Genomic DNA, 9,756 nt, shown 5'->3' with positions numbered 1-9,756 from the left:
GTCAATGAAATCATAGGTTTGATCCATGCTGGGCATGTGGTACAAATGAGGAATGACAAGTAGACAGTCAGAGGGCTCCACTAGTGCCCTTTTGATATCTGGAGAAAGTGGCAAAAGGCCTGCCATGATTCCCTGTGGCAAATTCGCAGGAGTACTATGTGGGTAAGAGCCCCACAGGACCAGCAGGCATGGATAGATTTTGATCTTCAATGGTGAATGGATCATAGCTATGATCATTATGTTATTACAATTGTATAATAAGTAGAACATCACCATATTTTTAAAATATTACTATCCTTGACCCTTTAATCAGTAATAATATTTCTCCCTTCTTTGTACCATTCATAATACTTTATGCCTCTATTAGCTAATTTTCATGTATTATCTTGTGTTAGTCAATAATCATTAAGTAACTACAATGTGCTAATAAGGCATTGTGCTAAGCACCGAGAATACAAATATAAATGAAAACAAAGACAGTCCCTGTTCTCAAGGAGTTTACAATCTAATATTGTTAATTCTGTATTCGAGGGCACATATGACTAAAAAAAAAAAGAGGCTATACTGGTCATATAGCAAGAATAGGGGAGAGCAGATGGACAACCAATAGCCCTGGCATGGCACTGGTATCTTCAAAGTATTAAAAGGCATACTGAAGAAGGGCTCCTGATGGGGGAATAAGCTGTAGCTATTTTTAGGTACTTGGAGAGAACCTGAGCAGTTAGATTTATTCAGCCTGGTCCCAAAAGGCAGAACTAAGTATGATGGGGGAAAGTCCAAAGAGACAAATTTGGGCTGGATGTCAGGAAAGATTTCTGATTACCATTAGACCTGTAAAAAGCAGAAAGGACCTCTAGAAAGATAATAGACTAAAGAGATGCAGAAGAGAGAGAGAGAAAGAGTGTATATCTTTCTATCTCTGCACACACACATTACACACATTTTAGGTGTGGCTGATGCAGAAATTTGTTTTTCTGGACTCCAAATATTTGTAGTGGGTTTTATCTTTCTTGACTTCTCAGTAGGTAGGATAGAGGGAGGTAGAAGGGAGAGAATTTGGAACTGAAAATAAAATTGATTTTTTAAAAAGTGGAACGAGATTGGCTTGAAAGGTAGTGTGTTTCTCCTTCACTGGAGGCCTTCAAGAAGGGAGGATAGCTGAACATTTATTTGTGTGTTGTAGCAAGGGTTCTTTTTAGGTAGATCTGGGTCAGAGAACCACTGAAGTCTCCTCCACCTCTGAAAGTCCAAGAATTCTGTGTGTTGCTTTGATCCTGAATGGAGGAATTATGAAAAGATATGGATGAGATTTACTCAGGGTGAGAAAGCATGGAACAGTTTCTATGTCCAATTTTGGGGAGAACACGTAGGCCAATGACATCTTGGGCCCACTGATGTATGGAATACTGTGCATCCATGCCCCTCATTATTAGACTTGATGCTTTTGAGAGGGCAGTCTGTCTTATCTCAATTTTTAATCTCCATCAGAACCTAGCAGAGTGCTCCCTGCACATAGTAGGGGCTTAATAAATGTTTGAAAGAAAACTGGGCTATCTTGGGAGGTGGGGGTTCCCCCTCACTGGAGGTTTGTATTGGAAGGTTAGATGATTAGTTGTTATGGATAGTTGTAGAGGGGAACCTTGGTCAGGTATGAGTTAGACTGGATGGTCTCTAAGGGTTTTTCCAGCTCTGGGATCTTTTGATTCCTTTCCTTAGTTCGAAAGAGGCATGATTAGGAAATACTAGAAGGAAAATTAGGGTCCAGGAATGAAAGTGAGTTCAAGGTCAGGATCATTAAAGGGACTTGTACTTTTCTCTTAGACTAGAGAATCCAAAAGTGGAAGAGATGAGAAATGAGATGATTGACATTGAAGAGATTGGTGGGAAGAAATGCTTTGAGGATACGGTATAGGGGTCCAGTTGGGGCTAGAGAGCCAAGCTAAGTTTGCAAGTAGCCATGACTGAAAAGGTTTAGAGGAAAACACAGCAGTTGCTTTCAAAGAGGCTGTAAATAGAGAGACTAGCCTGGGAAGCTATTGCAGTTCAGGCATAAAATGGTGTTTTGGCCTGGTCTTGGGCCCCAGACAGGAAAAGTGGGGTCCAAGAGACCCAAAGAAGGAGTTGGGGTCCCAAGTTCCCCTCCTATTCAAGGATCTCTCAGTCCCTTCCTGTTCCCCCAGTTCTTTGCATTTCCTCCCTGGTGAAATTTCTTTTCTATGTACACACTCATTTGAGAATACAATGCATCCCAAAAGGAGAAAGTAAGCTCCTGGAGGTCAGGGACTGTTTTGTTTTTGTCTTTGTGTCACCAGCACCTACCATGGTACTTGGCATATAGCTTCAGGGTATTAATAAGTATTTTATTGCACTGAGTTATATTGGACTGAATAAAAGGAAAGTGTTATTTTATAATCTGAAAAGTTTATAAAACTATACTAAACTTTACATAACAGTAAACCAACTGAATATTACATTCAAAACTATTTACTATATATATTTATATTATATATATATGTCAACATGAAATTTTAACACCCAATATCCTCTAAATGAGACTGCTTTGATTACATATTTATGTAAGTCAACAAACAATTATTAAATGCTAACTTTGTATCAGGTACTTTCTTAAGTACTGAAGATACAAAGAAAGGAAAAATTACCATCTATCCTCAAAGAGCTTACAGTCTAAGGAGACAACATGCAAACAACTGTATATATGAGAAAGAAACAGGGTACATGGAAATAATCAAGGCAAAAGCATTAAGTTGTTTCTCAGTCATTTCAGTCCTTTCTGATTCTTCATGACCCCATTTGGGGTTTTCTTGGCAAAGATAATGGAGTAGTTTACCAGTTCCTTCTCCAGCTCATTTTACAGATGAGGAAACTGAGGAAAACAGGGTTAAGTGACTTGCCTAGGGTCACACAGTTAGGAAGTGTCTGAGGCTGGATTTGAACTCATGAAGATTTGTTTGCCTGACTCCAAGCTCAGGGATCAGTAAAGGCTTCTTGCAGCTGGGATTTGAAGGAAGCCAGTAAAGCCAGGAGGTAGAGAGGAAGGAGGGTGAGCATTTCAGGCATGGAGAACGGCCACTTAAGTGGAAAAGTATTTAATAAAAGTAGAACAGAAATCTGAAGGTTTTACTATACATTTTCTTGCAATATCATATATAATTGAGCACTGACTTTACCTGCATCTCCTTATGTTGTGTGACTAAAAAGACTAGAGAGAAGGGCTTTGGGTTTTTTTAGACATGTACAGAGTCTGTCTTATTACTTTGTAGTTCTGCCTTGTCTTTACTCTTTACATTCGAAATTTTGGGGCTGTTGCTCAACTGATTGGAGGCAAATGTGTTGCCTGAATCTGTGTAAGTCTGAAGCATGGACACAGCTGGCACTCATTCCGCGTCTCGTTCCATGTTCCACAGTCAGAGACCACTCCCAGCCAACTGTCTGGAAAATAGGTTCGGTTAGTCATAAAAGGGACTAAGTACGAATGTCGGCTAGACAAGATGGATTTACCATCACTCCTAGGAAAGCAGAGAGGCAGCTCCACAGTTAGGAGGATCTGGATTCACTGACAGTCTTGTGTCTGACACGTGCTGGCTCTGTGATTCTGGGGAAATCATTTAACCAGAGGTGTCAGCATGCCACAAGCAGCCAAAACTCCCCGGCATGGCCCAAGCCAGATGACTTTGTCAGTGGGAAATGTTGAACCAAATCAACAAAAACACAACACAGCTAATGTTAATTTGTGGCTTTTTAAGATGACGTGTGGTCTTCAGGGATCAGTTTCTGTCTGAATTTGACACAGCCTATACCTGTGCTCTAGCTAGCTCCCTAAGGCTCTAAGTTGAAATGGTCTGAAACTTGCATTTGTACAGGAAGTTGCCTCATCTTAGAGTTAATTTCCTATGCCAACGAAATCACAGGTCCTTTTCCCATCTACTAGACTCTGTTCATGTTGGGTTGGCAGTATTATCATAGATATATGAAGACAATACCTTTTAAAACAGAATCCTAGATACAAACTTAGATACTTTTTTTCATACATATGGTGTAGTTTTGGACATTAAAATTTGGAAGTATAGAAGGAGGTGATGATAGTGGTAAATTCCATAGCAGTTATGGTATGTAATCTTACATGAAAACCAGTAGTACACTGACTAACAGTATACAACAACCTCAGGATCCTTCAAAAAAAGGATACATAAATATGAGGTTTTATAACTGGAAGGTTTTAAATTATTTAGGCTAGTTCTTGAGTGAAGAAAAGATTATAGTGAGGGAGAGAAAGAGGGAGAGGGGAGAGAAAGAGAGGGAGGAGAGGAGACAGAGAGAAGGAGAGAGAGAGAGGTTACATTATGCATAAAAAGTCAAAGTTGATCTTTCATAATAAGAGATTACCAAAACACCTTTATTTCTTTTGCCCGGAAACCTGAGAGTTTTATAACATGAATGTTTAAAATGGCATAAAGTACACTTGTTAGAATCATGAAGTATCAGAAACTTTCAATGACTTGGTAGTATACCTGAGAATTGCAGTGAAACAACGTGTCCAGGGGCTCTTGTGCTTTGGAGAGCCCTGCAGAGTAACCAGAAGGTGAATGGGAGAAAGGGAAGGGAACCTTTACTTGTTCCCATCATCTCCATCCACTTTCTCCATCTAGAGGTCCTGAGGATCAGATGGGAGTGGAGGATCATCACTTGCCTAGGGGAAGACAGAGCTGTTGGAGAGGAGCTTTTCCCATGGTCCCAAGACTGGAAAAAGACTTTTGCAATACCTTTCCTCCAGCTTCTTCTTTGGGGGCCTTTGTAAATTAAGGAAGTGTCTTAAGGAGACTGCTGAGGCACACTGGGAGATAGAGAATAACTGCAAAAGGGAAGGAAAATAGGATGGTGAGATGAGAAAGAGGAAAAGAGAAGACTGAGGTCTGCCTCAGTCCTGGTAGTTCAGGAAGCCAGACCACCAAAAAAAAGCCATGGGGCAAATACTTCCTTCTCCATTGGATAGGTCCAATCTTAAAGTGAAGCTAGAGACTGAGTTGAAAAAGTGAAAAGAAGGAGATGGAGACACAGAAAAAGAGTAATGATTAATTTTTAGCAATTTGCCCATGATTTATGTAAATCCCTAAGGCTGGATCAATTTAATCTCACTGAATACTTTAAAAGGGTATCATCAATATTTTATGATAATTAGTGAAAACCAAAATTTGGCTGTGAACCATGAAATACCATGAATTACCATGATGGCAGACGAACCCCTCCATTTGTAAGTAAGCTTTTTTGTGAATAGGGATTATTTCATTCTTTGAATTTGCATTCCCAGATTGTAGCATAGTAAGTATCTGGTGCAAAGCTTGTTGATTGGATTATTGAAGAATCAAAATTTCAGGTGATCCAAAGGGTAATGAGAAGAGAGGGGTTGAGATAAGTAGGCAGATGATCCAAGATGACCAGTCTAAGAGAAGTGGTGGAAAAGATACTATTATCAAATGGCTCCCTTGAATGAAAAAGGTGGGGTTACCTGGTAGCTGTACTGGCATCCAGGAAATAGGAAAAGAACTCAGATAGCTCGGGAAAGCCCCTATGGAGTTTTGACCAAAAGGCTTGGCCAATAATTCTCCAGGATGAAAAGACATGGATAAGATGAGATCCCATATAGCTCCTCTTCCAAGCATCGTGACATTTTCTTAAATCAAAATGTTGTTATTGTTTAGTTGTTTTTAGTCACATCCAACTCTTCATGACCCCTTTTGGCATTTTCTTGGCAGAGACCCTGAAGTGGTTTGCCATCTCCTTTTCTAGCTCATTTGACAGATGAGGAAACTGAGGCAAACACAGGGTTAAGTGACTTGCCCAGGGTCACACAGGTAGGAATTGTCTGAGGTCACATCTGAACTCTGGTCTTCTTGACTCCACTGCACCTCCTTGCCGTCTTAAAGCAAGATACTTGTTTGAAATGAAACCCTGTTAGAGTGATTCTGCTACTAGGGGTGGGGAACCTAGGGCCTCAAGGCCACATGTGGCCTTCTAGGTCCTCAGGTGTGGCCTTTTGACTGAGTCTAAGCTTTACAGAAGAAATCCTTTTAAATTAATAGGATTTGTTCTGTGGAGTTTGAATCAGTCAAAGGGCTGCACTTGAGGGCTTAGAGGGCCACATGTGGCCTTGATGCTGCAGGTTCCTTACTCCTGTGCCAGGCACTGTATTCTACCAACACTGACATTTTTTAAAGTGTGACATTTTAAAAATTAAGCTGCCTGTTTGAAAAATAAGGAAATCTTATATTATTTTTAAGGGGGAGCAGGCCTCTGCAAACTCAATGATGACTAAAAATTCTAGGACTGTAATGATGGTTGAAGAGAGGAGTGAAGAAAAGGAAAGAAAATAAAAACTTAATTTCTTTTGCTGTTTCTGAACAACCACAGCAAAGATGGGGTCAAAAGTAGTTTTAAGGGAGAAGAGTATGGGAAGTATTAAATTTGACTTGCCATGACTACTTGCCCTCTATGTTATAGAGGGGGACAGGGATTCTCTTTCTGTTCAGGTTAGACTAGATGGCCACTGGGATCTCTTTCCACTCAAATTCTGTGAATCTTATACCTGGAAAAGAGAAGCGGAAACATTTCACTCTCTCTCTAAAGAGGAGGAGGAGACTAAGGGTACAGAATGTTGCTTATCCTCTCAGATTTAGTCTAGAGGGTACATACAGAATGGGATGTAATCTGCATAATGTTACAGACATCAGACAGATACAGACGTGCTAGCTAGGTTCCCAAATTTAGAGCAGGAAGGGACCTCAGAAGTAATAGTAGAGACCCCTCATTTTACAAATGAGGAAAGTTAGGTTTAGAGATTGACTCCTCCAAGGTCCCACTGGTGGTAAAATGGCAGTGCTAGCTGCCTTGGACAAGTCACTTGACCCCTGTTTGCCTCAATTTCCTCACCTGTAAAACGGGGATAATAATAGCACCTATCTCCCATTGTTGTTTCAAGGATTCATGGAGATAATTGTAAAGCGCTTCCCTAGCACAATGCCTGGCACACAGTAAACACTATATAAATGTTAGCTATAATAATACTAATAACTATCATTTGGAACTCTGGCCTTCTGACTGCCTCCATCAGGTGCTCTCTCCACCGCACTGTCATGCTTCCTCTGCTAGGACTGGTGCCAGTTTTCCTCTCTTACCGGGGAGGGTGCATCGGGTGAGGTGTATTTGGGGAAATGGAAGCAGAGTAGAGGAGGAAGACTGGACCTGTGATTTCATTGGGTTAGGGAACTCCCAGATAAGGCAATTCGCTGTACTTGTGCACGACCACCCTTCTCCGGAAGTTCTAGTCCTAGAGCTGAGAAGTTCTGACCACTCTGCTAGGGTAATTTGAAAAAGGAAAAGAGTAAACGGGTCGGGCTGGGTGCGCGCTGGGCTGTGGGTGGGCGAGGCCTTGGTGCAGCGAGTGAGCGCGCGTAACGTACCTGGAGAGCCTGCTGGGGCCCACGGGGGAGCCCAGGTGGAGCTGGCTAGGCGCGCGCTGCCCCGGCGGCCAGGGCTGGCCTAGCACGCCCGGGGGACGGGTAGGCGAGGCCTTAGGCTCGACGCGGAGGCAGACTGGAGGGCCACGGGCAGTGGGACCGAAAGGGCGAGGAACCCTAGGTGGCTGCAGGCGAGGGAGCGGCGTTCTGGCAGGCCGACCAAGCGATCGCGCCTGGTACTCCGGGAGACAGAGCCCCTCCCGGGCTGTTTGTGAGATGGCTGTGGCGTAGGTAGTACCAGAGTCCCAACCACCTGGCCGAGTGGTTCGGGTCATCCCGCAGCCATTCCCGGCCTTGGATCTGCCCAGCCTGCGCGGGTCGGACCTCAGGGAGCTCGCAGCTTTGGGGCTGAGGCTGGCTGGAGTTCTCCAACCATTCCAGGGGCCCTGGGTCGGGGAGTCTCATCGGCCTGTGGCTCATGAATGGGGAAACTTGGGATCTCCCACCCTTCCCGTGGTCTCATTCGATTCGCTTTTTCCTCTAACTTGCTGCTTCCACACAGTTTTCTCATTGTTCCCCGTGGAGAGTCCCACCCCCTGTGTCCCACTCCCCCACTTCGGAGCCATGGCCACTCACCCACAACAAAGGACACATAACTAGATGGGGAGGTCCCCAAGGCCAGCACTAAACTATTCTACCCGGTCTTAGACACATATTCAAAGCACTCTCAAGAGTAAGAAAGCAGTGCTGGCCCTGGAGTCAGGAGGAGCTGAGTTCCGATCCGGCTTCAGACACTTGACACACACAAACAAAAAACCTAGCCGTGTGACCTTGGGCAAGTTACTTAAACCCAATTGCCCTCCAAAAAGCAAAAAAAACAAAAAACAAACAAACAAAAAAAAACCTTAGGAGTAACAAAGCAATGTAGAAATTAGTTATCTATACCGTAGTCATATTTTAAAAATACTCTAAATCACTGTTGATTAGAGAAATGCAAACTAAAACAACTCTGAGGCACCACCTCACACCTATCAGATTCGCTAATATGACAGAAAAGAAAAATGATAAATGTTGGAGATGTGGGAAAATTGGGAGACCAATGCGTTGTTGGTGGAATTCAACCACTCTGTAGAGTAATTTGGAACTATGCGCAAACGGGCTATACAACTGCATACCCTTTGACCCAGCAATATCAGTAATAGGTCTGTATCCCAAAGATATCATAAAAAAGGGAAAAGGACCCTGCATGTACAAAAATATTTATAGCAGCTCTTTATGTGGTGGCAAAGAACTGGAAATTGAGGGGATGCCCATCCATTGGGGAATGGCTGAACAAGTTGTGGTACATAAATGTAATGGAATACTATTGTGCTATAAGAAATGAGGAGCAGGTGGATTTCAGAAAAACCTGGAAAGATTTATATGAACTGATGCTGAGTGAAGTGAGCAGAACCAGTAGAACGTCATACACAGTAAGAGCCACAGTGGGCAATGACGAGCAGCTGTGATAGCCTTAACTCTTCTCAACAATACAGTGACCCAAGACAATTCCAAAAGACATCAAAGCATTACTATTTTCACTTTTTTTGTGTGGCTTTTCCCTTTTGTTCTGTTTTGTTCTTCTTTCATAGCAGGAGTAAGGTGGAACTGTTTACATGATTGCACACATGTAACATCAGATTGCTTACCTTTTGGAGATGGGGGATGTGGGAGGGAGAAAAAAATGGAAATCAAAATCTTATAAAAATGAATGTTGAAAACTGTCTTTACATGTTAATTGGAAAAAATAAAATGGCATTTAAAAAAAAGTAACAAAGCATACTCTTGCCATAGAAATTGGATCATTGATTGCTTCGCTGTCTACAAGGAAACTAGTCCAATAACTTAAGATGTACATCCCTATTTGCATGCTAACTAGTAATACTGGTTCTTGCACTACTTAAGTTACATTGTTGATAAACCAGGCGGATCTAATAAAATAGCTTCTTAGCTCTTCCCACTCAACCCACTGAATACAAAATGTGGTACTCTTGCTACTGTGTTGCATAAGCTTTGTATTTATCACCAAACCATGATTATAAAAGAATGTGTTGATGTATGCTTCATGAGGATCCAGAATGTCTTAAACCACCACCACCAACATCAACATCAACAACGACAACAAAATACCCATCCTGAAACTACTCAGCACTAGTCAATCACATCATCCCTGTCTACTTCATCCTGTGTGCCTTGTTGAAGGCTTTTGTTAACATATTTCCCTCCAATGCAGGCATTTATTTCT

The sequence above is a fragment of the Petaurus breviceps genome, unplaced genomic scaffold, assembly GCF_028583685.1.
Source record: "Petaurus breviceps papuanus isolate PSGF00001 unplaced genomic scaffold, PetGlider_PUasm1.0 178, whole genome shotgun sequence".
Classification (NCBI taxonomy): Eukaryota; Metazoa; Chordata; class Mammalia; order Diprotodontia; family Petauridae; genus Petaurus; species Petaurus breviceps.
This window is presented reverse-complemented; position numbering follows the sequence as displayed.